Source organism: Solanum lycopersicum, chromosome 6 (assembly GCF_036512215.1).
Source record: "Solanum lycopersicum chromosome 6, SLM_r2.1".
Lineage (NCBI taxonomy): Eukaryota > Viridiplantae > Streptophyta > Magnoliopsida > Solanales > Solanaceae > Solanum > Solanum lycopersicum.
In genome coordinates this window covers 27499332-27522227 of record NC_090805.1, presented here as the reverse complement: position 1 = coordinate 27522227, position 22896 = coordinate 27499332, and the positions used below count along the sequence as shown (strand labels likewise).

General features: G+C 38.1%; 1 long non-coding RNA gene across 1 annotated transcript in view; it reads left to right on the top strand.

The window, feature by feature from the left end:
• LOC104647858 (uncharacterized) overlaps positions 1 to 22479 on the top strand; it is a 36962-nt gene extending 14483 nt beyond the window's left edge. The window contains exons 3-5 of the long non-coding RNA XR_011221705.1: positions 12213 to 12534; positions 12882 to 13794; positions 22168 to 22479. This is a non-coding gene — a long non-coding RNA (uncharacterized lncRNA). The remainder of the gene's footprint in view (positions 1 to 12212; positions 12535 to 12881; positions 13795 to 22167) is intronic.
• Positions 22480 to 22896: the final 417 nt, after the last annotated feature.

The following is a 22896-nucleotide window of genomic DNA, read 5'->3' as shown; positions in this document are numbered from 1 at the left end:
TTGGGCTTATACACACGGAAAATTAAGGATTTTATGATTACTAAATATGGCCCTGTAGATGTGGAAATGGGCATGAAATGCAGTGTGAATATACGTTATGATACCCCAACTCAATACAGAGGTCCTTATGAAGGTTTTTGAGAAATCTTTAAGGGTGCTTCGGGCTACAGATCCATGGGCTAATACACACGAAAAATTGAGGAACTTATGTGTTTCCTAAAAAGGCCCATAGAAGTGAAAATGAGTGCGAAACAAATGGTGTGTATACGTGATGGTTCCCTATATAAATACAGAGGTCCTTATAGTGTTTTTTGAGAAAAAATTTTGGGTGCTCCAGGTGCTAGATTCATTAGATAATACACACGAAATATTAAGAAATTTGCACAATTTCTAATAATAGGCCTGTAGAATTGGAAATGGGAGCTAAAAATGGTGTTAGTGTACGTGATGGTTCCCCAAATAAATATGAACATCCTAAGAAAGTTTTTTGTGAATAAAAAATTTTGGTGCTCCAAGCGCAAGATCTATGTCACGCCCCGAGTCTACACCCTGGAAGTGGCCGCTACACAATAACAATTTAATGCCTTGAGCGTACCGTTGACCTGACTTACTTAACTCAGCGGAAGACATAACACAAGATATAATCTCAAGAAATAACCTTAAAAAAAATAATTAGCCAAAGTAGCAACATAAGTCTTAGTCAATTCCAAGTGAAGGAAAACACTAAGAAAACTAATATCACCTGTCTATGAAGCCTCTGATATAAAGATGATGATGGGACATGACCTCTAATCATCCTAACAACTGAATACTAAGCAAATAGCTAAAACTAAAGACGTCCTTCAGAATGAAGGGAGGCTCACCAATTGATGCTGAGCTGTTCACTGGATCAACGCTGCACCAATACTAATCCTAGTTACCTGCGTCTGAATCATAAAATGATGCAGGCCAACTAGCAGCAGTACATTGAATGTACGAGTTTGCGAGTTGGAAAACTAAAACAATACTTACGCTAGAAAATAGTAAGAAGGTACACCTACATTGGCTCTGTTCAATCCATGATTTAATAATTCAATTCAATATAATGCAGTTGTAAACGTAAGTGCATTATAAAGAAAAACTAACTGAAAACATGTTGGAACCTTTAAATGTATACATAAATATAATAAATCTCTGAGATATATGTAAAAATACAAATAACTGTGTGTATGAAAATACAATAACTTCTGTGGGAGCTTCTCTAACCGAAAACCATCAGTTAAGAGCTATAGTGTTGATACAACGTTATTAGGCCCACGCTACCCGGCCATCCTAACCTTGCCAAAGTATAGAACCTGAACTACCTAATGGATCCACTAGTATACTTTGAGAAGGGTTTATCCAAAAAGTGTTACCCTCTTCTACTCATGATGGCTACATGGTTTTTATGGAGACTTGAGTTACTATGAACTCGAATCCCAACATTGGTTCTCAATGCTAATCCCAAAAATATACTAGCTCTTATGTTTAAAACTTGCTGATTCTGTGATTTGAGATTAGTGCTCAAAACTTATCTTTAAAAGTCTCTTGGATATCATAGTTTCCCTGCTTGCTTCATTTTATAAAACTATTACTTCTGTCGGTAAACTAGTCCAAAGGCTCTTTACTTGTTTAAATGTAAAAACATTTGTAATTCTTAGGGATTACTTAGTCCCCTTATAACTTTTGAGAATGAAATAAACTCTTTTCTCTTGCTTAACTTGTAGCTTCAGTCTTAAAACAAAGATTCATGTTAGTTAAAGACTCTTGGAACCTTTAGGAACTCATTTTGACTTGTTTACTTTTAGAATTGACTCTTAACTCCTTTGACTTTAATCTTAAATTTCCTTGAATTGAATTATGGATTCAAGGATCGTGATCTCATTTTATGGATGATTTCATGATATTTAGATGTACCTTAGAATGCATGAGTCAACCAAGAAACGCGGGTAAATCACTTAGGAACTAGTACGAAAAGATAGGGAAACAATAGGGACTCCAGGTGACTTTGGCGCTCTGAGACTTGCGGAGATCCAAAGCCTGACAGACAGACTCTGGTCTGAGGCGCTCTGGCTGGCGCGGCGAGCCCGGGCCTGTCAAACAGAGTCTGCCCCAAAAGGCTCTGGCAAGCGCAGTCCTAGGGTCTATCAGATGATATTTTCGACTTTTCTTATTTTCAACTCTGAACCTTCTAAGCTTTCATGGATATTTCCCTTAACACTTAGGATCACTAAAACTCTCAATACCCAATAGTTTAGACTCGTAAAACAGCCCAAAAACACGAATCAAAATAACTAAAGGTATACTCCAATTCAACCAACAAGAATTGGGCGATTTTTCATCAAGAACTTCAATATTCATCATATCATCTACTCTAATTGCATTGAATTAAACATGTTATTGTGTGAGTGGAAGAACCCAACACAAAAATATCTAACATACCTAAAAGGGATCACCTTCGATTAAAATTCACTCAATGATCTTGGTGTTCTTGGCGAAATCTTGGTCTTTTCTTTTCTTCTATTTTTCCCCCCAACGAAATTCGCTCTGAATCAAGGCTTGGTTTTACCCCTAATAAACCCTTTAATCGAATTAATAAATAGTATGGTGAAAAGACTACTTTGCCCTTACTAAAATATGGATTGGACTTCCCTCAGTCCAATAGCCGAGCTTTCGAAAGGCATATCTCCCTCATACGACATAAAAATGAGCAAACATGGAGCCGTTTGAAAGATCTTCCCAAAGGTATTTCTATCCATATAAAGAACTGCCACTAACTCTCCTTGAGTTAAAAGTTATGACCATTTGAAAATGACTGAACTCACTTTTTAAACTTAGGAAATTTCCAGATTTTTCCCTTTATTTCCAAAAGTGATTATTTTTTATTTCTTGGATTATTTCCAACTATTTTGAATTACGAGATGTTACAATATATCCCCCTTCAGAACATTCTTCCTCGAATGAGAACTCTTTCACTAAGCTAAGGGTAGTAATATCATTTTAGCACTCAACAACAAAAGCAAGTAATGACATGCTTACACATAGTCTTGTAAAGTGCTTAGAGGAGAATTTAGTACCTTGATCTGCATTCTTTCCAAATTCAAAGAAATGTGGATATCTCTTCTTCATATCCTCCTCATCTTCCCAAGTCGCTTCTTCAACGAATTGGTTCCTTCAAAGGACCTTGACTGATGTCACTTCCTTTGTTCTTAACATGCGAATTTGATGATCCAAAATCTAGATCGAGATCTTTTCATAGGAGAAACTATCCTTAATCGCAACATCCTTAGTTGGTACATTCGCTGAAGGATTGCCCAAGCACTTGTTAAATAGAGAAATATGGAATATCGAATGAACCGTCGCTAAATCTTAGGGTAGCTCCAACTCATAAGCTACATTTCCTACTCTCTTGGAGATCCTGTAAGGACCAATATATCGGGGGCTAAGTTTCTCCTTTTTACTAAACCTCATAACACCCTTTATGGGTGAACCCTTCATTTACACCCAATCATCCACCTCAAACTCTATTGGCCACCTCCTAACATCTGTGTAGGACTTTTGGCGACTTTGTGCCATTTTCAATCTCTCTTGAATCGTGTTCACTTTCTCCATGTCTTGGTGGAATAGATCTGGTCCTATCAACCCCGCTTCACCAACCTCGAACCACCCAATAGGATATTTGTATCTTCTTCCATAAAGAACTTCATATGAAGCCATTTAGATACTTGAATGGTAACTGTTGTTGTAAGAAAACTCAATGAGAGGTATGTGATCTTCCCAATTCCTTTTGAAGTCGATCACACAAGCTCTAAACATATATTCTAAGGTTTGGATAGTACGCTCTGGTTGTCCATATGTCTATGGATGAAAATCAGTGCTTAAGTTCATATTTGAACCCAAACCTTTTTGGAAAGATTTCAAGAACTGTGCAGTAAACTGTGCACCTCTAACTGAAATAATGGTGACCAGAACTCCATGAAGTCTCACCACCTCTTGAAGGTACAACATAGCATAATCCTCGGCTGAATAGGTAGTCTTTACTGGTAAGAAATAGTATGACTTTGTCATTCTATCTACAACCACCCAAATAGAATCATGTTGCCTGCGAGATCTTTGCAAGCCTGTGATAAAGTCCATATTAATCAACTCCCACTTCCATTTTGGAGATTCTATAGTCTGAGCCCTAAGATGAGGCATGTAGATGCAGAAATGGGCGTAAAATAAATAGTGTGAATACGTGATGGTTTCTCAACTAAATATGGAGGTCCTTATAAATTTTCTTATAAATTTTGTTTGGGTGCTCCGGACGTAAGATCCATGGGCTAATACCCACGAATGAGGAAATTGTGTGATTCTTAAAAAAGGCTTGTAGATGCGGAATGGGGGAGAAAAAATAGTGAGAGTATACGTGATGGTTCCCTAAATCAATACGAAGGTCCTCATAATGTTTTTGAGTAAAACTATTTGGGTGCCCTGGCGCTAGATCTATGGTCTAATACACAAAAAGATGGACGAATTTGCACGATTTCTACAAAAGGGCCTTTAGATACTAAAATGGACATGAAAAAATGATTAGAGTATATCCATAACACAGCGTATTTGACCCCGAAGGGTCTGATACAATCCCTTATGATATTCATCATAACATAAGACGTAGAAAAATGCGGAAAATTAAAACTTCTCTTTATAATCGAAGTCTCTTATAAAAATGAAAGAGTATCCATGACACTGTCTCAAATCATCTCATTCCTTAAATAAAACTCTTGAATACAAAATTTAGGGACACGGACCTTACAAAGTCAAAACATAAAGTACAGACATAAGGGACAATAAGGTGGGTTCGTCCTCAAAACTATGAGAACTCCAGTGTCTTCATGTCCAAGCTCCTTGGAAACCTGTATTCCAAGTACAGAACATCACCTCTCCAAACCCTACACTTTGTAAAAAATGTAGAAAAGAAGGGGTTAGCACGAAAACATACTAAGTATGGAAGCCTTGCAAAAAACATGCTTTAAAATGGACATTTCATTGGCGATCATCACATATGCTATTTTGAACACCATTTTGGGAATAGTTGGACAATGCAACCAATAAGGAAACTCACATACATTTAATTATAAAATAATAACAAGCATAGTCTCCAACATCAAGATAACACACATCCCAATCTCAACAATACATAACCTCCAGTATCACATAAAAATACAAGAAAAATACCAAGATTATATCATTATTAAATAGTCATTAAATCAATAACCCTTAAGAGACACTCAATATATGGTAAATATTATGCATTTATAATGTGCAACATAAGAAATTATCCCATTCATAATCATTTAATAGTAAAGTCGTTACCTTAGTAACCCCAAGGGAATACTTGTGAAATGTGTGGTTGGCATCCCATAATACCAACCATACTAAGGACCCGTTTGAAACTACCTTAGCCATGCACTTCACCTTTATACCTCAATATAATCAATAGTCACCAAAAAGGATACAATCATACATATTTTACTTGAATTATAAGGAAAGTCAATCATAGTAATAACTCAAGAGAGCATACAACAATTCATTAATCATCTTAATGGAATGGAATCATGAGTTCAATTAACATCATATCATAAATACACCACCCATGAACCCCATTCAAATTGACTTGTGAAATGTACTTATAAAGTCTCATGCCCCCATATATACTAAGTAAAGCCATTAAGGAGACATAAGTGTAGTCATATACATAATCAATTTCGTAATAAGTGAAACCCGCCTTAACATCATACTAAAGTCAATATACATAAGGGAATCACATAAGAATTACTCATAGAACCCACTTGTGCAATGCATAGGTAAAGCCCCATACCCTTACCTACACTAAGTAGTGCCCTTCAAGAAGACCTAGTTAGTTTTCATATTCGTATTCAGAAGTCATATTCGAATATCAATTCATATTCGTAACATAGTTATATTATTCATAACCGACATAGACCATGTGAGCTACATAGAATCCAGTGCTCTACCCCACACCGAAAAGAGGTGTTTCACTTGCCTAAGGTGAAAAGAACATACCTAGCTATAACGTGGATCCACTACTAAGACCTATGCGGGGCACATAGTTATGTGATATGGATATTACTTCTAGAAACCTTATACTTCTGTCTTGCGGGTTTCCATCTCATGAGACACTATAAAGTGAACCCAACTACTACCGTGAATAAATCCATATCATAATCATATCCACTCGATGCTAAGAATAATTTCCTTTAAATTATCATTATGTCTTTAGTTATGCATTAGTCCATAAATAATGCTTTAAGGTCTTAACTACTCATATAGTGTATAGCTCAAAGGTTCCAAAGATGAGAACAATCCTTTCATTAATGGAAACCAAGAACATGTGGGGATGTTCCTTCGTATCATATTCATATAGTATTTGGGAGAATTGCCTTTTTCATTCAACATATTAACACTAACATAACCATATGATAAAATTCGTATTCATATCATGACATAACATTCATATAATAGAATAATATTCATGTTCATATCATATCATTGCATACTTGTTAATATCATAGAATACTTGATCAAATTAGGGTTGTAGGGAAGAGGAACAAGACTCAACAAGACATTTCATAATTCAAGAAAGCACCTCCACCATAAGTGGAACAACAATTCAATATAAGACTATAGAACAAGTAAGCACCTCCACCATAAGTGGATCAACAAGTCAACATTAAACTATAATCAAATTGAAAACCTTCATTCATATCCTTTAAGGATTTCTTCAAGATTCAACCCTAACTTCATGATATTCATTCATCATATAGGGAAACATCATAATACAATATTGAATTACATAGAAACATACTAGATTCTCACCCTTGATTCATTAATCAAAGCATACTAGCGTTTAGATTTGAGAAAGAAAGGAAATCATGGGTCTTATGGGAAATTTTTTCAACAACCATAGACATTACCTAAATTCATCCATAAAACTTCATATATAATCATGAACAAAATAATTCATTTTATTGAGGTTTACTTTTGATAATATAAGGCTTACAATTAAGAAAGAAGGGAAAGAACATGGGTCTTTGGGGTTCATTCAAAAACTATCAATACAACATGAATTAACCCATGATTGAATATATCTAATTAAAAAATCATAATTTATTAATTGAAATGTTTTTAGAAGGTGACCCATGCTTTGGATGAAATTTAGAATTTTGGGAATTTGAAAACATAGTTGAAGAGGCTTCTTGATGATAGCTAACCAAGAATAAAGAGCTCCCATAGCTTAGGCGTACGTATCCATGAAAATCCTTTAAAAAAGCTTCCATCTTCAAGCTTTGCTTGATCTTCTTTTAGGTTTTCAATAGAGGTTTTTGAGATATGAGTTTTGGAGAAACTTTGGTGGTAAAGTTAGTTATGATTTGGGGTGTTGACTTGTTGTGAATTAAAGGATTAATTTAAGGGTCCTATTAACTATTTATAGGAGGTTATTTGACCACTTAACCAATCCCCTAAGCCCTTAATTAATTAGGTAACTTGATTCCCAAACCCCAACTTAAAACTAAACTTACCAAAGGCACCATTTATGGATCCCCATCTATGGACCGTAGATTGATATATTGTCCATGGTTTAGTCTCATGGTTGGGGATTCATAGTGCTTCACTATTTTGGGTATAACTTTTACTCTGAAATTGGAATTAGGCGAACTCGGTGGTGTTGGAAAGAGGACTCATAAATCTTTAATTGTATAGGTAATGGACATCTTAATTCATTTTGAGCTATGAGATATGAACATTTGAAGTTGAACCTCACTTACCTTGACCAACTTCTTGATAGCATTGCAACCCTCGACTCACTCCACCACTCGTGGACCATGATTCCACTCACAGACCGTCCTGGGAGTCCGTGGTTTGTGGTTGTGGCTTGCAATTGAAGACCAATCCTTCCTACGCTAAGTCATAACCCACGCTCATGACTTACGGGGCGTGATATCCCTCTGTGAACCAAGTTGTTTTTTACAGCTTTAGGGCAGTGTTGGGGTCCTCTTCAAGGACCCCTTGGATGGTTCTTGAGGGAGTCGTACCCGGTCATTTAACCCCTAAACATGTACATATAAGTATGAGAGTTACTTCTACTAGTTTTCACCCTTGTATAGGACTCCAAGCTTCAACGACAAGACCCTTACAACTAACTAGTTCACATGACTAGTTTCCGAACGTCATGGTCATTTCTTGACGTTTGACCTCTAAAATCACCAACCTAACTTCAATAGACATTTTACATCATTTAAACAATTTCATACTATAAGCTAAAATGTGACGCTCTATTTTAATTTACTAGATTTAGTCAAGCCTTAGTTAGGTCTTAATAGTTCGTATTGGGTGTTACAATATCGCCTCCTTGGGAACATTCATCCTCGAATGACACTTAAAATATCTTAAGGAATCAAAAACTCAAACTAGTAGACCAACAAACATGTAATGGTCAAAGTGATGTAAATCAAAGGTACACCACACACAATGAGCATCATTTTTAAAAAAGAGGAACTTAAACTCCAATTCAACATAGTCAACGCAAATATAAAGAAGTAGGAACTACATCTATCAATCTATATGCATGATATTACCATGTTTAGTTATTTTCAAGGACGAACTACCTTCTCCTACTCATAACATACTTAGGATCCATCATAAAGCTCATACGTAAGTTTCCATGTTCAATAGCACTCTTTAAAGGAGGAACTTCTCAATTCCTCATTAACACATACTCATATCTTATTTTCATTAAGTACAATAGATCAATTATAAGCAATGCACTACAACATGAGGGAAGCAAATCACACAAACTCATCTTTATTCAAAAACACAAGTTTTTTTATGGAAATGTACAACCCTCATTAATTCAAATTAACATGGGAGGAACTAACTCCTTCACTCTATAGGCAAGTTCAATACCACATAAAGAGCTAACATGTCATTTCATACGAACACATTCAAGCATATTTATTAATTCACATCATGATGTCAATTATGTCGTATTACACACAATGCACCACTTAGGAGAGAACCTCCATTTGAAAACACATCTCATACAACATGAAAAAATAGGGGCTACCTCTACAAACTCAATATGCATGCAAGTTAAGACCTATTCCATTTCATTGGAGGAATTTCCTTCTCCAACTCAAATCATGCCTATCATATCAACTTAAGCAAACTATACAATTTATTCTCAAAAGCACCTTTAAACCATTCACCTTATGAATCACATAGGCTACTAATACTAATTGCCTATCAACATGAGAAACATGAGACATGAAAATTCATTTTCTCTTAAAACATGAATTCTCAAGAAGATGCATATCATTGGGAAATCTTGATATCATATAAATCACACATGACTCCTAACATAACATAAGGTCAACTAAGCTTGTTCTTGAGCTAGAATAGGAATGGAAGAAAGAGATGAGGATGTCGGGATTTCAACAAGTCATGATTTCTAAGCATACCATTCCCACCTTAGGAGGAAGCCCTCACTACAACCCTCAAGAAAACTTCTTTCAAGTACTCCTAACAGCACAACCAAACTCCATTTTTGCCATTTTTGCAAAAGTATATGGTCCTTAACATCTAGAAGTACCACCCTCATATGACTCAGTAAGTACCAATTCCAAAACAGGATGAAATTTTACTCAATTGCCATCCTACTCAAAAGGTGATAAATAATACAAAAATCAAGAGTAACATATTCTTCTAATTATCTAGATCCTATCATCAATAAAAAGATATCTTCCATAAACCGTCTTTACTAAACTCAACCCATTAACCGGGGTAAAGTCCAAAAAAATTCTATTAATCCATTTAGAGAACTTTAAGACTCATAGCCTCATCATAATAGATAAGGTAATGTAGGAATATAACGTAGAACCTACCTTCACATGAAATTACCAACATACTAGTACCTCTATCCAAACCTTCACTATGATTTCACTCAAGATCTCATATGAGTGTACAACTCCAGTTCTAAGTTGCTCAAACTCACTAAACCACACAAGGTGAGGATTTCAAGTAAATCCAAACATGAATATCTAAAACACTCAACTCTTTATATCCATCACTCGAAGTGAGTCCATCAATGGAGATCTCAAGAAAGCCTAATTCGTGAACATCAAGGACAGTCCATAACCTTACCATTTAAGCACATTATACCTCACTTTGGTTAAGCCTAAACAAACTCTTTACAACATTATTCCTTTTAAATTTTTTTAAGGACGGAGCAAGCCATAACTAAATTTTTACACTCCTTAGACAACATAATTCTAAACCATTTAGGATTTCACTTCTACCCTTTTTAAAGGAGTTTACTCACTCAATATAAATCTAGGCATCACTCAAGCACCACTATTCCTTAAAGTCCATCACACCATAACTCCCATCATGGTTAAGTTAGGTTATTCCAATCCACCATATATGGTCCCTCTTAAAATCCATGAATACTAAGGATAGCATAAAAGTTCACCATATCCTATTTATCAAGTCACAACAGACAAGTATCACCGAAATTACTCCTATAAGGTTCCTTACCTTGTACATCTCATCTATAAACTCGAGAGGATCTTCCTTTATCTTTGACCCATCAAATTCTGTATCTAATATATTGGAACCCTTAAGATCCACTACACTCACCATTAAATACAAGTTTAATTTTTTTGGGGGTGGGTGTTGGGTCGACGATCGGGGTGAAAAAATAAAATTTTGAAGTTGAAAATATTTTTTTTTAAAAAAACACTCATTTTTTTAGGGGGTGGGGTGGGGTGGTCGAGGATCGTGGTGAAAAAATAAAATTTTGAAGTTTCAAATACTTTTTAAAAATAAACTTTATTTTATTTTTATTTGTTTTTATTGTGGGGGGGGGGGGTGGCGGTGGGAGGGTCAAGGGTAAGGGTGAAAAAATAAAAATTTGAAGTATAAATATTTTTTAAAAAACAAACTTAAATATTTTTTTGAAAGGGTTGGGGGCGAGTGTAGGGGGGCGGGTAAAAATTAAAAAAAATTGAAATTAGAAATATCTTATAAATATAACTTTTAATATATATTTTTTGGGTGGTGGGGGTGGTGGTAGGGGGCTAGGTGTAGGGGTGAGGGTGGGATAAAAAGTTGAAGTTAAAAAACTTTTTTTGAAAAAAAACAAGCTTTAAAAAATGGGGGGGGGGGGGAGTTGATTTGAGGGTAGGGATAACTTTTTTAGCAGTTTTGATCTTCTCTGTTTTGATCTTCTCTTCTTTCTGATTCATCAATTGTTCACCATCATTTCAAGTAAACAAAGCTCATCATAGTTGAGATCACTGGCCAAAGTTCCACTATAGCAGTGGGAAACACAATTGACGTAAGTAATCTTCTTTACATCCATGCATCTGACTATCCAAATCTAGTTTTAGTTACTGTTAATTTTGAAGGAATCGGCTATTGATCATAGAGGCAAAGTGTAATGAGGTCCTTATCTATGATAAACAAGTTAGGTTTTATTACCGGTGAACTCAAACGACCTTCCCTTAATTTCCCTCAGTACTGTCAATGGAAGAGATGTGACAATATGGTCACATCATGGATTCTTAACTCTCTTAGCAAGGATATTGCGGATAGTGTAGGATAAGTTTGTGATGCTGCAAAGTTGTGGAAAGAGTTGGAGGATCGCTATGATCAATCGAATGGGGCTAAACTTTTTCAGATTCAAAAAGAGATCAATGATCTCAATCAGGGTATACTTGATGTTACTGTGTATTACAGCAAAATGAAGAAACTCTAGGAGGAATTAAGTAAGTTGAAAATTAAGAATCAATGAAGATGTGTATGTAATTGTGCTGGAAAAGACACTATGCATAAGGTAGAACAAGATAAGAGGTTAATTTAATTCTTAATGGGGCTGAATGAAGTCTACACAGTTATTAGAGGTAGTATACTGTTGATGAATCCCTTACCATCTATGGCTTAGTACTTTGCCCTGTTAGTTCAAGAAGAGAAACAATGATAATTCAAGCCTCAAAGTCAGATATTCGCTGAAAGAAGTTCAATAAACTCTTCTATAAATACTAGCTCATCAATTTCTTCGACTGGAAGACCATTTAGAACAAACTACTCATCTAACAATCAATCTACAAAAAATAATCTAGACCTTTATGTAGTCATTGCAGGAGAACAGGGCACACCGTTGATAAATGTTACAAGTTACGTGGCTATCCTAACCAGAACACCAATTGTACTGGACAATCTTTCAATTAGAAAGATACACCAATACTCGGAATCAAAGATCAACAATCAAAACCACAAGTTTCTAAGGGTAAAGGAGTAGTAGCTAATGTTTTTGCAGATGATATAAGAGTAATTGATGAATCTCCATATGCCAATCTCAGTAGTGAACAATATAGCCAACTTATTAGTCTATTGCAGCATTTTCAGTTGGGGAAAATAGGAGATGGAAACAATGCGGAGTTCCAAACTTTGCAGGTATTCTATCTTGTCATTCATCTACTGATTTTAATACACTTTCATGTGGTTATCTCAAATCAAAGAATGGCTTATGGATACTAGATTCAGGATCTACACACCATATGACCTTCATTAGAAACCACCTTTTTAACATCACAACATTGCCATACCCTTTCCTAGTAAAATTGCCAAATGGATACAATGTTAAAGTTACAGAAGTTGGAAATGTAAGGTTTACTGATAGGAACACATTGTACAAAGTTCTCTTCATTCCTTTCTTCAAATATAATCTAGTCTCTATCAGTTATCTAGTTTCACATCTCAAATGTATTACTTCCTTCTCTAATTCATCTTGTATCTTGCAGGGCCTTTCATTGAAGAGCCCTCTGGAGATTGGTAGAGCACAAGATGGATTATATTTCCTTTGTTCACACTATCTACTAAAGATCTCATCCATCCCTTAACAATTAATTACAGTTCAATCAGTTCAATGCCCTTCTTTCCATAACAATAAAATAGTCTCTCCTTGTCAATGTTTGCAATTTGACTTCACATAACAATTCTGGTTCATTTTCCAATGTAAGAAGTCTGTTTTTTCATTCTGTTTCAAATGTAATGAACACCATTCCAAGTAATGCACACAATGTTGTTTCTGATTCTATGTTCCATCCACAGCATACAAAGTACAATGATCTGCTATGGCATTACAGGCTAGTCCATGTACCATTTATAAAAATGAAGGGCATCGCATCAATCCCTGTGAAATTTTCCCCTAAGCAGTCTTTCATTTGCAACATATGCAGTATGGCTAGATAGACCAGACTACTCTTCTACCCAAAACTCACCTACATCTAAACTGTTTGAATTACTTCATGTTGATCTTTGGGGACCCTACCATGTACCTACTCTTGAAAATTTCAATATACTTCATTACCCTAGTTGATGAGTTTAGTAGATGCACTTGGACACATCTACTAAGTTGTAAAAGCAATGCATTGCACATCTTCAAATCTTTTGCCAATATGGTTGAAAACCAGTTCAATACAACAATTCAAACCATAAGATCATACAATGGTCTTGAATTTGTAAACCAAGAATCCATCATGTACTTTATGTCCAAGGGAATACTTCACCGAAAATCATGCCCTTTCACACAAAAAATCATGCCGATTTGATCTTAACCATTTTCTAATCTTGTTCTTGTAATGTTGTACCATAGCCAACCTTCTTCTCACCTCTTAACACTTCAAGCTGCTGCTCTTTGGTGCAATCAAGAAGGTAAATCCTTAAGCTTTTTTGTAAATTGACTTAGTGCCACTATTTTTAACGAGTCTTTTTGCCTCTTTTTTTCTTTCTTTGTGCACAATACAGGATGATGGTTTAGAAGCTATACAAGCCTAGTGTGTAGTTAGGTGTTAGTGTAGATTTTTGTTTTTTTTCATATCAATGGAACAAGTGTATTTGGAATTGTCTTAGTCAGATACATTAGTTACTTCCAGCTTAGGTTTTCACCTTTTCATCTAGCAGGTTAGATCATTACTATCATATGGTATTTTTGACTAGATTATGGAATGTCTTCCTCCTTATGATTTGAGAAACGTCAGCATGTACATACCATGTTATATCTCATCCTCTTTAGTGCATCATCTAGTGGTAATTTGTACTTCCAAAATCATCACATAAAGAAGATTTTTACATGAAGTCCTTTAGACCACATGTTCTAATAGGTCTCCCTCTTCTGGCCTTGAGTCTTATGTACTACCATTGGCTTTGAGTCCTCTAGTAACTATTATGCGCTGTCAATCTCCTTTTTAGGGTTTGGTAGTTGTATGGTTTTAGTGATGTGCTCCACTATATCCTTAGGTAGGAGCTGTGTCGATTTCTCCTTATTCCATTCTCTATTGGTCTGCACCTCATTAACATAATGGAATTCATTCATCACAAGAGATTTTGATGTGGGATAGTACAGTGCACACAATCCTATCCAGTTGTCATACAGACTTCAGTATTTCCTAGTATGACACCATATATAATGTCTCTTAAATCTCTACTCTTTAGTGTAGAATTTTTATTCTTTTTTCATATGGATGGAAAAACTGTAGTGGGAAATGTTTAGTTGCTATTTCATGTGTTTTGGAGAACCCTCACTTCATATGTATGAGAAAGAGGAAATGGATGTTTAAAAAAGAAGACTTTATAGTGAGTAGCCATTACTAAATTTAATTTGGGAGACATCCTCTCGTTTTGTAAAAAATAATGTATGGGACAGTTGATAGGCTTCTAAACGTGGTTTCCAAGTAGTGTTCTAAACAAAGGCAAACAAGTTGTGACTTAGCAGGAAGATGCCATTTTCTATGGCTAAAGATTGACATGAGAAGCCCATATTTTTTATGACACATCTCTTTCTCAAAGAAAATATAGAGGCAAGTCAACTGCTTGTAGTAGTAAAAACTTATTTAAGTATTTTCTAGCTTTTGGAATTTATTGTTATGTTGTGGTTTCATGATTCTTGCATGTTATCACTGCATCTTATCAATGACATGTTTTCTTCACTTTCAATTTTCCATTTTATTAGGTGCTTTACTTGGGAGGGGGTAGAGGCTAAGGGATAGGGGGTAGGAAAGGCGTGTGTAGGAATGAGGAAGGGTGTAGGAGGGGGTAGAGGGTAGGGGTAGGAGGGTTGGAAAGGGGGTAGGGGGTAGAGGGGGGAAGGGGGGGTACGTGGAAGACGATAGGAAGGGGTTAGGGTGTACGGGGTAGAGAGGGTAGAGGGTAGGACGGGGTTAGGAAAGGGTAGGATGGAGGGAAGGGGGATAGAAGGTAGGGAGTAGGGGGGTAGAGGGTAGGAAAGGGGGAAGGGGAAGAAGGGTAGGGGATTGAGGGTAGGAAGGGGGAAAGGGGGGGGGGAAGAGGGTAAAAGATAGGAATGAGGGGGTGGGAAGAGGATAAGGGGTAGAGGGTAGGAAGGAGCGGGTAGAAGGGGGGAGGGGTAGAAGTGGGGTAGGAAGGGGGGATAGAGGAGGGAAGGATAGGAGGTAGATGAGGGTAGTGGGTGGGAAGGGCAACACTCAGGGGAAGGGGGATAGTGGGTAGAGGGTAGGGAGAGGTATGAAGGGGGGGTAAGGGGTAGAGGGTAAGGGGGGAAGAGGGTAAAAGTCATAGAGTAGAGGAAAGAGGGGTGGTAAAGGGTAGAGGGTAGGCGGGGGGAAGAGAGGGCGAGGGGCTAGTGGTAGAGGGTAGGGGGAAGGAGGTAGAAAGGGGGGGAGGAGGGATAGGGGTTAGAAAGGGGTAAGGGGTAGGCGATAGAGAGGGTTGGAAGGGTAGGAAATGGGTAGGCAGGTAGGGGGATAGAGGGGTCGGAAGGGTAAGGGATAAAGGGGGTTGGAAAGGGAAAGGATGGGAATGGCGGGAAAGTTGGATAAATGGGGTAGGAAGGGAGGAAGGATAGGAAGGGGTAGGGGGTAGGTGGTTGGAAGGGTAGAAAGTGAAGGAGGGGAGAAAGGAAAAGGTAGGAGTTAGAGGGTAGGGAGGGGTAGGAAGGGGGGTAGAGGGTAGGAAGGGGTAGGAATGGGAGTATATGGGGGGTATAAGGGTAGGAAGGGGGTAAAGAGGGGGTATGAGGGTAGAAGGTAGAGTGTAGGAGGGGATAGGGGTAGGGAGTAGAAGGGGAGTAGGGGGAAGGGGTAGGAACGGGGAGGGAGGGGTGGGAGAATGTGTAGGGGATAGAAGGGGGGGAAGAGGGGGTAGGGGTGTGGTGGAAGGAGGGGAAGGGGGTAGGAAGGGGTACTGAGGGGGGAAGGGGTAGGAATAGATGGTATGGGTAGGAAGGTGGGAACGAGGGTTAGAGGGTAGGGGGTGAAGAAGCGGTTATAGGGTAGTAAGGGGGGGTAGAGGGCAAGAGGGGGGAAGAAGGGTAGGGGTAGGATGGGGGGATGGGGGTTAGAGGTATAAGGGAGGGAGGGGGTAGGGAAGTATGGGGTAGAGGGTAGATGGTAGGAGGGGATAGAGGGTAGACGGTAGAAGGAGGGGGGTAGAGGGTAAAGGGTAGGAAAGGAGGTAGGGGATAGTGGGTAGGAAGGGGGGGGGGGGTTAAAGGGAGCATAGGGGTAGATAGTTTGGGGGTAGGAGGTAGAGGGTAGGAGGGGGTAGGGAGTAGGATTGGGGTAAGGGGTATGGGGCAGGGGGTAAGGGTTAGGAATGAGGGAAATGGGTAGGAAGTGGGGAAGGGGGGAACAAGGGGTAGAGGATAGGAAGGGGGGAGGGGGAAGTGGTTAGAAATGAGGGAAAGGGTGGTGTGGGGATGAGAGGGAAAGGGGTAAGAAGTGGGGAACAAGGGGTAGGGGATATGAAGGGGGGAGGGGGAAGTGGTTAGGAAGGAGGGGTAGGGGTTAGGAAAGTGGGTAGGAGGGGGGTAGGAAGGGGGAAGAGGGGGTAGGGGTAGGAGAGAGGGTTAGGGGATAGAGGGTAGGAGAGGGGAAGGGTAAGAGGTAGAAAAGGGGTAGGGGATGGAACGTTGGTATGGAGGTAGGGTGTAGAGGGTAAAGGGTAGGAGGGCGAGTAGGGAAGAGTGTTAGGGGGTAGGAAGGGGGGAAAGGGGGATAGGGGGATGGAGAGGGGTAAGGGTAGGAAGGGGGAAGGGGTTTGGAAGTTATAGAAACAGGGGGAAGGGGGGCTGGGTAGGAAGAGGGGAACAGGGGTAGGAAGTAGGAGGGGGAAAGGGGTTGAGGGGGGAATAGGGGTAGGGATAGAAAGGGGGAGTGGAAACGGAGGTAGCGGGTAGAGGGTAGAAGGGGTGGGGATGTAGGGTATAGAGGGTAGGGGGTTGAAGATAGGAGGGTGGGTGGGGGTAGGGGGTAGAAGGAAGGAGGGGGGATGGGGTAGAGTGTAAAGGGTTAGGAGGGGGTAAAGGGTAGGAAAAGTTGTAAGGGGGTAGGGGGTAGTAGTAGAGGGTAGGAAGAGGGGAGGGAGGGGTAGAGGGTAAAGTGTAGGGGGGTAGGGGGTAGAGGGTAGAAAGGGATGGAAGGGAGGTAGGGGTTAGAGGGTAGAAAGGGATGGAAGGGAGGTAGGGGTTAGAGGGTAGAGTGTAGGAGGGGGGAGGGGAGAGGGGGAGGTAAGGGGTTGAGGGTAGAAGGGGGGAGGGGGAGGATGGAGGGTAGAAAGGGGGGACGAGGTACAAGGTAGAGGGTGGGGGTATAGGGTAGGAAAGAGGGGAGGGGGAAGGGGATAGGGGGTAGAAAAAATTGAGTGAGGGGGAGTAGAGGGTATGAAGGGGGAGGGGGATAGGTGGTAGAGGGTAGGAAGGGTAGGAGGGGGGGGAGGGGTTAGAAGAGTATAGGGTAGAAGGGTAGAGGGTAGGAGGGAAGGTAGAGAGGGGGGTAGGGGTAAAGGGTATGAAGGGGGGGTACGGGGTAGAGGGTAGGAAGGGGGAGGGGAATGGGAGGAAGGGTGTTGAGGGTTTTAAGGGAGGGGGGAAGGGAGGGTAGAGGGTAAGAGGGGGTGTAAGGGGTGTAAGGGGTGTAGGGGGTAGAGGGGGGTAGAGGGTATGAGGGAGGGAGGGAGGGGGTAGGGACAAAGGGTAGAGGGTGAAGAGGCGGAGGTGGACAGTATAGGAGGGGGTGATGGTGGGGTGGTGGTGCGGAGGGCAGAAGCGGGGAGGAGTCTTGTGGGGGGGGGGGTTGACGGTAGAAGGTATGCGTCAACCTATTTTTTGATTGTTTGAATTTGAACTTGCGCCCATTTTCCCAGCGAGATGACTAGGTCCATTGCTAAGGTCTTAACGGACATTTATGAAAAGTTCCGATAATTTTTAGAACTTTATATCACAAAAAATTCATGGACCATAGCACACAATAATTGGCAAAATATGTGTTTTCCTGCTTTGGAGCTCGTTTGAACTTAAAATGACTAGGTCCGTTGCTAAGGTCAATCGCTTAGTTCTCAATGAATGTGTTTGAAAAATTTCAGTCATTTTGTTTTGGAAATTCCATATCACAAAAAATCCATGGAGTAAATAGCACATGAAAATTGATAAATGTTGTGTTTACCTACTTTAGAACTCGTTTGAACTTGAAAATATGTATGGATCACCACAAGACGAACTAGGTTCATTGCTAATGTCTTAAAGGATGTCTATGAAAAAATTTGGCCATTTTTTTTCAAAAATTTCATATCACAAAAAAAAAATCTATGGACTATATATATATAGCACATGAATATCAACAAAATCTGCATTTACCTGCTTTGTGTTGACACCCAATTTTGACCCTACTCGCTAGAAATTAATTCACGGGCTTCTAAATTCTAAACGAGTTGAAATAGTCGTCTTTATAAGATTCAAATATTTTTTTAAGTCATTTTGAAGTAACTTTAGTCGATTTTTTTTCTTTATATATTTTTAAAACAATGTATATTCTTATATGTTTCTGTATAATTAGCTTATTTTATAGGATATTCAAAAATCATCTCAACAGATTTAAGTTTTACTTACCATTTTATTAAATTAGCTTTAGTAACTTGTGGTTGAGACCCTTAGTTTAAAATTAAGTTTATTAATTTATCTTTCTATAGTTTATATATATATATATATATATATATATATATATATATATATATATGTTTTATAATCTATTATATATAATTAGGTCATTTTATAAATATTCGAAAATTGCCTTAAAAGATTTTTTTTCTTATATTTTTTTAATTTTTTTAAACAAACACCACTTTTAAATCTAGCCTTAATTGTCTACGTGTCTGAATTAATAAAGCCGATTATTTTATTTTCGTCGAACATAAGAAAGCTCGTTTAAATAATTTGTATTAATTCATCATATCTAGTTAGCACGTAACATTAATCTTTTTGGATAAAGTTTGGGCCAATTATTGATACAAAATTTGACCTAATACCCCAATTTTTAGCCCAATTCCCTTCTATTGCTTTACCCAAACCAGTGGCCCAGCCTCACTTTCGTTTTTCAACAATCCAACCCATATTTCATACCCAAATAATACCAAATCCCTTTAACTCGCCCCGACTCCTATACCCATATTTTCTTTCCCCCTCAGCGTGATAAAATACCAGAAGTGAAAAAATTCAATCAAAGCATCTTCAACGTTAACACAACAGTGACGCGCGACAATCCCATCCCTCTTTTTTTCTTTTCACTCGTTCTTTACACAAAGTAGCAAAAGCTGAGATTTCCACCCACGAATTCAAGTGCGCGTGAGCAATTCGCGTTCGCATGAAGTGCGACTAAACAAAAGGCATGGGACGACTCATTCCCCTTTGTCATCTCCCCCAAGACGTCCCTTTCTCGTCTGTTCTCGCAGCAGCAAGGCATGGCACGTGGAAATCGTCCTTGGGGTCATGAGGTCGAACCCATGAAATCCAGGGACTAGCACATGAAAATCCGCAAAATCTGTGTTTACCTTCTTTAGGGCTCGTTTGAACTTGAAAATATGTATTTTTTTTCTATGAGATGAACTGATCCCTTTGTTAAGGTCTTAACTGATCTCCATGAAATTTTTTGGCCTTATTGTTTTGGGAATGACCGATCACAAAAAATCCATGGACTATAACACAAAAAAATCGGCAAAATTTGTGCTACCTGCTTTGGGGATTGTTTGAACTTAAAAAAAACATTTTCCACGTGGGACGAACTGGGTCTATTGGTCAGGTCTTAACGGACGTCCAAGAAAATTTGGGTCATTTTTTCAGAAATCCACATCACAAAAAATCCTGGGACCATAGCAGATAAAAATTGGTAAAATCTTTGTTTACTGCTTTGGGGCTCGTTTGAACTTTAAAATGCACATGTTTTACCCATGAGATGAATTGGTTTAATTTCTAATGTTTTAACAGGCGTCCATGAAATATTTTTGTCATTTTATTTTGGGAATTCTAGATCACAAAATATCCATGAATCATAGCACATGAAAATTGGCAAAATCTATATTGACCAACTTTAGGACTCGTTTGAACTTGAAAATGCGTTAGTTTTCCCCACAGAACAAACTGGGTCCAACTTCTAAGGTATTAATAGACATCCATAAAAAAATTTTGATCATTTTATTTTGAAAATTCTAGATCACAAAACATCCATGGACTATACAAAAGATAAGCAAAATTTGTGTTACCTTCTTTGGGGCTCGTTTGAACTTTGAAATGCGCTCATTTCTCCCGCATGACGAACTAGGTCTATTGCTAAGATCTTAACGAATGTCCATAAAAATTATTGGTAGTTTTGTTTCGAGAATTCCAAATCACAAAAAATACATGGAATATGGAACATGAAAATTGGTAAAATATGTGTTTACCTACTTTAGGGCTCATTTGAAATTAAAAATGCGCTTGTTTTCCCTGCTGGACAAACCTGGTCCATTGCTTAGGTATAACAGATGTTCTTGAAAAATGTCGGCCATTTTGTTTTAGGAATTCTATATCACAAAAAATTCATGGAATATATCACACGAAAATTGGCAAAAAGTATGTTTAGTTGCTTTAAGCTTGTTTGAACTTGAAAATGCATCTGTATTTCCTACCATACAAACTAGTTCTATTGCCAAGGTTTTAAAGGACGTCATTGAAAAATTTGAACTTGAAAATGCATCTGTATTTCCTACCATACAAACTAGTTCTATTGCCAAGGTTTTAAAGGACGTCATTGAAAAATTTCAGCCATATTACTTTGGAAATTCCAAATTACAAAATATTCATGACTATATCACACAAAAATCTGAAAAATATATGTTAACCTGCTTTGTGACTTGTTTGAACTTTAAAATACGCCAGTTTCACCCACAGGAAAAACTAGATCCATTGCTAAGGTCTTAACGGAAGTCCATGAAAATTTTTGGCCATTTTGTTTTTCAGATTGCTAGATAATAAAAAATCCATAGAGTGTAGCAGGCGAAAATCGCAAAATCTGCATTTATCTTCTTTGGGGCTCGTTTGAGCATCAAAATGCGTCTGTTTTCCCTGCGTAACAAACTGGGTCTATTTCTAAATTCTTAACAAAAATCAATGAAAAATTTCTACCATTTTGTTTTGGAAATTCCAGAGTACAAAAAATTCATAGATTATAACACACGAAAATTGGCAAAATTTGTGCTTACCTGCTTTGGGGCTCGTTAAAACTTTATAATGCACTCGTTTGCCATGCGGGACAAACTAGGTCCATTTCTAAGGTTTTAACTGACGTCCATAAAATATTTGGGTCATTTTATTTCAAGAATTCTAGATCACAAAAAATCCATGGACTATCGCACACAAAAATCAATAAAATCTATGCGACGACAAAGTATAGAATTGTTTTGAAAGCATGGGCAAGACGTTGTATCACCACTTAGGCTCATCCTGGTGGTTGTCGGTTAGAGAATCTCCCACAGAACTATGTTAATTTCATATATAAGTAAATATTAGTTTTTTATTGCATTTTTTAATGAACTAAGTTGTCTTACTTTTTTAAAAAGCTTTAGATATATATTATATATGTTTTAAATTACTTAAAAACATACATTGAGTTGAGTATTCATTAGTGGATCGGAGCCAAGGTAAGTTCATCTTATTCTTATCAAGGTTAAGGTGTTTGTTTAGTGTTCCAATTCACATACTCGTACATCCAATGTACTAATGTCAGTTGGCCTACATTGTAGTATGATGGAGACGCATGCAACCAGGATCAGTATCCAGCGCCTCGTTGACCAAGTTTCAGCACTCAGAGTCACTGGTGAACCTCCTTAAATTATGGAGTATCCTTGTTATTGCTTTTCAATCTTTCATTTAGAAAATGTTGTGGGATTTGTCGCAACATTCATCATAGTATTTTCAGAGGCTCCATAGACAAATACTCAGTTAGTTTAGTTGAGTCTCTTTTATTTCAGATATTATATTTTGAGACTTAAGTGTAATTTTGACCAAGACACTAATTTAAGTTATTTATGAGAATGTTCTTGCTTTATCATTGAGTTATGTCTTCCGATCAGTTAAGTAAGCCAAACCAAGGTTTCTCTTACGACCAACAATGGTCATTGGGTGTTCAGTCACGTCCAGGGTATAGGCTCAGGGAGTGACAAATATGTGCAAAAAATAATAATTCTTCACGGAAGATTCCATGAGGGTATTGCAAGAAAATTGTCTAAATGTCATATCACCAAAATATTTATTGGTTAACTCCCTACGTAGAAAATCAGTTAATTCTAATTACTTCTAAATTCCAGAAATATATGCACAAAATGGTGAGGCTTTACGTACTTCTCCCACAACTCCCTAAGGAGGGTTCCTAAAAGCATTTGCACGAAAATCATCGGGAAGTTGTATCACTCATGGGCTAACACATACAAAAACTAAGAAAATCACCTAATTTCTATAAAGTGGCTCATAAA